Below are 7,665 nucleotides of genomic sequence, written 5' to 3'. Positions count from 1 at the left end.
CTTTCTTCAGTAAGCTTTTGGACTTCCTTTTCCAATTGGTCAATTTTGCTTTTTTAAGGCATTCTTCTCTTCATTGGCTTTTTGAACCTCCTTTGCCATTTGGGTTAGCCTATTTTTAAGGTGTTATTTTCTTCAGCATTTTTTTTGGGGGGGTGTCCTTTAGCAAGGTGTTGACTTGTTTTTCATGATTTTCTTGCATCTCTGTCATTTCTCCTTCCAGTTTTTTTCTCTACTTCTCTTACTTGATTCTCAAAATCCTCTTTGAGCTCTTCCATGGCCTGAGACTGATTCATATTTTTTCTTGGGAGTTTTGGATGTAGGAGCTTTGACTTTATTGTATTCTTCTGGTTGTATGTTTTGGTCTTCTTTGTCACCGAAGTAAGATTCTATAGTCTGACTTTTTTCAAGCTGTTTGCTCATGTTCCCATCCAATTGCTTGAATTTTAAACACTTTGTTAAGCATAGCGGTCTGCTTCCAGTGTGGAGAATGTACTGTCCCAAGCCTGGAGTGTTAGGGCATGCCCAGGTGGAAGGCTTTGACTTAGTAAGTAGGCATGGTTAGAGACAAAAAGAGACTTGCTGGATGAAGCTCCTGACTTTCCACTTGAAGTATACTTGCCTTGAGCAGGTTGGCTGTTAGCCATGGCCTGCTTAATATATTCCTCTTGGGCAGCCTGGATATTTTCTTCTTTCCACCCTAGGTCTTGAGGTCAGATGCCTGTGGCGCTTGGCTGTAAGAAAAGTTCAGGGCCCATAGGTTGTGCAAGGGGCAGATGTTGATGGCATTGAGGTTGTTGGAGACACACTCTTCACCCTGACCCCCAGACAGGAAGGTGATACCAGTGACTGCAGAAGGCACAATCCAGTGAAGGGCAGTTACAGTTGCCATTGAGATCTCCTGTGAATTCTGGGCACAAATATGGCCAGGGGTGACCATGTTAGGCTTTAGCCAGGTCCCTTCCACATAGACATGGTATCACTCAGAGCTTTGTAGACAACAGCCAGGACTTTCTCAGTGACATACTGATAACACTTTAGAGCATGTTCTCCATCAGGGAGGATCTCTGGCTCCACAATGGGGACAATGCTGTTCTGCTGGCAAACATTAAAACTAATACATTAAAAAGAATTAAATGGTATACAAATATTTTGATGCTTCAATGGATATCATCAGTGTGGGCTGGGCATTCCCTGCAATGGGCCAGGGGTACACTTAACATTCAAAAGGCTGGGAAAAAAAAAACATATTTACTGAAAGTTTATCAGATAAGTTTAACACAAGTCTAAGTTATATAAAATCTGTCTTTACTTCCATGAAGTGTTTCGGGTTCAAAATAGAAAATAAGATGTACATTTTTAGATATAAGTGATGTAGGAATTTGTTTTGCATATTTCTTATAACAGTTTTTTTTTCTCATTTTTCCTAATGAGAATAGTTGGGAGGGGGAAAACAAAACAAAACAAAACAAATGCTTGTTAATTTATTTTTTAAGTACAGAAAAGGGACAAGGATAATAATTCAAATATAAAAGGAATTGAATTTATAAGAAAAGAGCCATTACTCAACTGATAAAAGACATTTAAAAAAAAAGTAAAATCCAAGTCATCAACAAGTATATGTAGGGACAAAAAGAACCAGTGACTTTCTTATTAAGTACTCCCTCTGAATTCTCTAAAAGGCACCAACCAACATGCTAAGGACCTTCCTCTAGATTGACATGCTTGTTGTTTATTAATTAATGTTCTACCATTACCTGGTTACCTTGCCTGGCCATACATCTCTTTGATAATATATTTTATGCTGTGTAGCATTTAAAAAAGTTTGAGAGATATTCTTTCTGGGTAATTTAATCATTTTATTAATAATTCCAGAATTTTAAGAAAAGGATGGTCATTTTCTGTCTCTGTCTTAGATCAAAGACCATCATGGTGGCAGGCTGACAGTTTTTATGCCATTTGAATAGTAGGTGTTCCCCAGAGTGGTAACCAACCCTGATTAGTTAACAATTAATGAAAGAATGAATATTATATTGAGGGGGTTGGACCTGAATGTTGCTTATGTCATCTACTTCTAGGTTCTCCACACCACGCTTAGCCCCAGCCTTGGGCAATCTATTCAAATAATTTATGCCCCATCTAAACCTTAGCAGAACACAATAGCTACCCTATCTGGATGGAGTCTAGATAAAGGAGAAGGTTAGATTAACCTTCAGAAACTAAGGTCTTAAAATGAGGATTAAGAAAAGGAGGAAACTCAAATCTTAAATCATTGGTTATTCATAATCATTTATCTCAGCTGCTCCTCCAGACTGATTCTTCTTTATAATGTACTATAGCCTACCAAAACCCATTATATGTCTTGCCATTATCTTTATGTGTCTTGCAATTTTCATTCCGCAGACGCCATGGCATTCCATACTTAACAACCACATAACATCACCAAAATGGCATGTTTCTGCATATAAAAGATGCAGAAAATATTTGTCTATGGTAATAGTAAGGACTGAATTAAAGGAAAGCATGATGTAATGAAAAGCACTGAACTAGGAGTTAGAAGTCATATAATTCTACCTCTGTCAGTAACTAGCTGATTACAAAGGAGCAAATCTCTTATTCTCTATGGTGGTGTTCAATCTCTTCATTTGTAATAAAAATACAGGGAGTACAGGGTAGCCTACATCAAGGGTTCTTGACTTATGTTCCATGAATTCGTATTTTTTTAAATTCTTTGACAAATGCAATTGAGTGGAATCAGTTCACTTATAAGGCTATATATTTTATTGTTTCAGAACATTCTAAAAAGGCAGAGGGGGAATCCATAGACTTCAACACAGGTCCAATGAATAAAATGCAGAAGAAGTTCTGGGCTAAACAATCTGTAAGGTCTCTACTGGTTTGAAAAGCCCAAGTGACTACGATCATGTTGGTAAAAACATTTTGAAAAAATATAACTTATAAAGTATGACATAGAAATGTTGTTAATAGGGCAGTATGATTCTTTTATAACAAATAGCAAGGACTATTCCTATTCTTGAATTGTTGTAGAATTTGGTTGTAGTTATATTGCTTGAAATAAATAGCTAGACATTGACTAGATGGTTTTTATATAGATGCTTGTGCTATAGTATTATTTGTTAAAAGAAAGTTGCTTTTACGTAGATATTCCAATGGTTAGTATATGATTTGTCATTATTGTCACTGATGTTAAATAACCATGTAATCAGAGCTTAGTGCTATGTATGATACATTTCTGCTTTCAAATAGTCATATTTAATAGTTTGTAATAATATACAATCTCAAGCATAGCACTAAATCAATCAATAAGTATTTGATGAAGCTTTCTTTACTAAGTAGAAAAGAATAAATTTCCCCTATCACATCTGAACTTTGAGATCTCAAGATTCCCGTTCACTTACAATCCCATAATGTGCATTTCCCTCTGTACTGTTAATATTCATGACATTATATTTTATGTGACTATCCAGATGAATCCTTCATTTGGAGTCACACAGTCCCAGGTTCAACTCTTGTCTCTGACATACTACTTTATGAATTGCCTATGGAAAGCCATACAGATTTTCAATGCTCCCAGGCTATTCTAAGACTGTAATCAATCAAACAATGAGCATTTACTGAGGACATAAAGAAAAAGAAAAAAAATGGTCCCTATTCTTAAGGAACTTACTATTTAATTTTTTTTTAATTAAACAATTTATTTATTTTTAGTTTTTAACATTCACTTCAGTAAGATTTTGAGTTTTAAGTTTCCTCCCCCTCCCTGCCCTCCCCCCTCTCCAAGATGGCATGTAATCTGATACAGGCTCTACTTATATATTCATATTAGGCATATTTTTCACATTAGTCCTGATGTATAGAAGAATTAGAACTAATGGTAGGAACCACAAGAAAGAAGAAATAAAACAAAACAACAGAAGAAAAGGAGGGCAAATAGTATGCTTCCATCTGCATTCAGGCCCCATAGTTCTTTTTCTAGATGTGGATAGCATTTTCCATCATGAGTCTTTTGGAGTTGTCTCAGATCCTTGCATTGCTGAAAAGAGCCTGTCAAAGTCAGCCATCGCACAATGTGACTATTTGTGTACAGTGTTCTGCTGGTTCTGCTCATTTCACTCTGTATCAGTTCATATAAGCCTTTCCAGGTTTTCCTGAAATCCAACTGCTCATTATTTCTTATAGCACAATAGTATTCCATCGCATTCATAAACTACAACATGTTCAGCCATTCATCAATTTATGAGCATCCCCTCAATTTCCAATTCTTTGACACTAAAGAAAGAGCTGCTATATATATTTTTGTACATGTGGGTCCTTTTCTCTTTTTTATGATCTCTTTGGGATACAGACCTGGAAGTAGTATTGCTGGGTCAAGGGGTATGCACAATTTTATAGCCCTTTGGGCATAGTTCCAAGTTGCTCTCCAGAATGACTGGATCAGTTCACAACTCCACCAACAATGCATTAATGTTATAATTTTATTTCTCTGTTTTGGTTCTTACTGGTCTAGGTATCAGCACCATATTTGTATCATAAAAATAATTTGGCAGGACTCCTTCTTCATCTATTTTCCAAATAGTTTATGTAGTGTTAGAATTAATTGTTCTTTAAATGTTTGATGGAATTCACTTGTAAATCCATCTGGCCCTAGATATTTTTTCCTAAGGAGTTCATTGATGGCTGGTTCAATTTCTTTTTCTGAGAAGGGGTTATTTAAGTATTTTACTTCCTCTTCCCTTAAGCTGGGCAATTTTTAGTTTTGTAAATATTCATGCACTTCACCAATATTGTCAAATTTATTGGCATACAGTTGGTCAAAATAGCTCTTAATTATTGTTTTGATTTCCTCTTCATTTTTCTCTTCCTTTTCATTTTTGATGCTGATAATTTGGTTTTCTTCTTTCCTTTTTTTTAAATCAAATTAACCAAAGCTTTATCTATTTTATTGTTTTCCCCCATAAAACCAGCTCTTAGATTTATTTATTAATTCAAGAGTTTTCTTAATTTCAATTTTCTTAATCTCTCCTTTGGTTTCAGAATTTCTAATTTGTATTTAATTGGGATATTTAATGTTGTTTTTCTAGCTGTTTTAGTTACACACGCAATTCATTGATCTCTTCTTTCTCTATTTTATTCAGGTAAGCATTGAGATATATAAAATTCCCCCTAACAACCACCTTCACTGCATCCCACAAGTTTTGATATGTTGTTTCATTATTATCATTCTCTTGGATAAAGTTATTGATTGTTTCTTTGATTTGTTGCTTGATCTACTCATTTTTAGTGTTAAATTATTTAGTTTCCAATGATTTTTAGTCTATCTTTCCATGGACTTTTATTACATGTAATTTTCATTGCATTATGATCTGAAAATAGTACATTTAATATTTCTGCCTCTCTGTGTTGGACTGTGAGGTTTTTATGCCCTAGTACATGGCCAATTTTTGTGTAGGTGCCATGTGCAACTGAGAAAAACATATGGTCCTTTCTGTCCCCATTCGATTTTTTCAGAGGTCAACCATATTTAACTTTTCTAAGATTCTATTCATCTCCTTAACTTCTTTCTTGTTTATTTTGTGGTTGGATTTATCTACTTCTGAGAGGAAGAAGTTGAGGTCCCCACCAGTATAGTTTTGCTATTTCTTCCTGTATCTCCCTTAATTTCTCCTTTAAGAATCTGAATGCTATACCACTTGGTACATATATGCTTAGTAATGATATTACTTCATTATCTCTGGTACCTTTTAGCAGGATGTAGTTTCCTCCCTTATGTCTTTTAATTAGATATATTTTTGCTTTTGCTTTTTCTGAGATCAGGATTGCTACCCCTGCTTTTTTTTTTTAGTTCAACTGAAGCATAATATATTCTGCTACAGCCTTTTACCTTTACTCTGCTTCAAATATATTTCTTGTAAACAGTATATTATAGTTTTTAATCCACTCTGTTATCCAGAATTTACTTGCTAATGGGGGAAACAAAACGTATAAATTAGAACATAACAAGACAAATGTCAAGTAGATGGAAAGAAACCTTTGAAGGCATGGGACTTATAGCTACAAGTCCCAGAAATAATTGCCTATCTGCTTTGTTGGAGTGCTTCTTCTGTATCAACAAAATCACTGATATAGACTAATTGTCTGGTTCAGCTTTATGTTGTCTTCCATAGCACTTTGGAATAATGAGAAAACAATACTAGCTTTGTACATCTTGATAGAAGGAGGGGTAATGCACTCAAGATAGAAAATGCGAGATCAATGTTTGCACATGGTTAGGGTTGGAATTTGTTTTGCTTGACTATGCATATTTGTTATGATGTTTTATTTTTCTTTCTTTTTTTAATGAAATGGAGGTTAATAGGAAGGAGAAAAAAAATCCTTCTTAATTGAAAACAAAAAATAGGGGTGGCTATGTAGCACAGCGGATACGGCACCAGTCCTGAAGTCAGGCGGACCTCAGTTCAAACCCGGCCTCAGACATTTACTAGTTATGTGTCCCTAGCCAATTCATTTAACCCTGATTGCCTGCAAAAACAACAACAAAAACAAACCAAAAAGAAAGCATAAAATTAAATGTAAAAAAAAAATCACTGGTTTTATAGATATCTTTCAGACCAATATTCAAATCTTGGCTCTGGTACCTACCAGATTTATTCATATTTAAAATGAGTAATTTTCATTAGACTAGTTCTGAGGTGTTTTTCCACTCTAAATCCTATGATTATGTTTTGCCTAACACCTTGTTCAGGGAATTTCTCATTTAATGCTTTTGTTGTTGATGGTGATGAAGATGATAATGGAATTGAAGAGTGAATAAAAATAATAATGATGATAATAATAATTAAAAAAACCTAGTCAGATCAGATAAAGAGAAGAGGAAATGAAAGACACCTAAAAACTTCACCTAATCTGATCTGTTCTGATCCAAAGCTTGAGAACCAAAGATTATGACATTTGTCTTGATATAGAAAGTGAAAAGGAGTCAATTCAGTCTTTTGTGGTAGAGTATAGTACAACCATACAGTGATGTAGAGAAAATAAGCCTGGTGACAACGAATAGAATTCTTTAAGGAAGAACTCTAGTTAAAGAAAACAAGGAAGCTGATCACAATCTTTTCAATCATCAATTTAAATGATTGACATGTTCAACATCTACCTTCAGCCTGGGCACCAACAATGTCAGATAAAAGGCACATTGCCCAGTATTCACTGAAAAATGCTGAGCAAGGTAGATTTACTGAATAATGCAGAGTACAGTAGTGCAAACATGGAGTCAATCAAAGTTCCAATAACCTCAAACATAGCAATTCCATTCTGTGATTAGCCAGCATCTACCTTCCTGTTGCCTTCAGCAGCTTGAAAGGATCAGTTGGCTTTTAGCCACATTTGACAGCATTCTCTCACCCAGCACCAAAAGCAATAAAAAAAAGTGTTCTCCAGATGTGTTAGCAGCAACATCTGGTACTGCCAACCCAGGAAAATAATAAGAAAAAAAAACCTGTAAAGCAAAAACAAAATATGTACCCCCATGTTTCCCCATAGCTGATGCATATTTTGGATTTTGCTATGACACAAATTTCAGCTCTCATGATTTAGCATTAGTCTCTAGCTAAAGCTTGCCAGCTGCAAGATGCATAGCTAAAGGAACAGACA

The 7,665-nt window shown here is 35.0% G+C and overlaps 1 pseudogene; it reads right to left on the bottom strand.

The window, feature by feature from the left end:
- Positions 1-455: 455 nt before the first annotated feature.
- On the bottom strand, positions 456-2,412 carry LOC110217455 (fructose-bisphosphate aldolase A pseudogene; annotated as a pseudogene).
- Positions 2,413-7,665: the final 5,253 nt, after the last annotated feature.

Source organism: Phascolarctos cinereus, unplaced genomic scaffold (genome assembly GCF_003287225.1).
Source record: "Phascolarctos cinereus isolate Bilbo 61053 unplaced genomic scaffold, phaCin_HiC Scaffold_9;HRSCAF=440, whole genome shotgun sequence".
NCBI lineage: Eukaryota > Metazoa > Chordata > Mammalia > Diprotodontia > Phascolarctidae > Phascolarctos > Phascolarctos cinereus.
The sequence above is the reverse complement of the archived record's forward strand: the minus strand, read 5'-3'. Positions and strand labels throughout refer to the sequence as shown.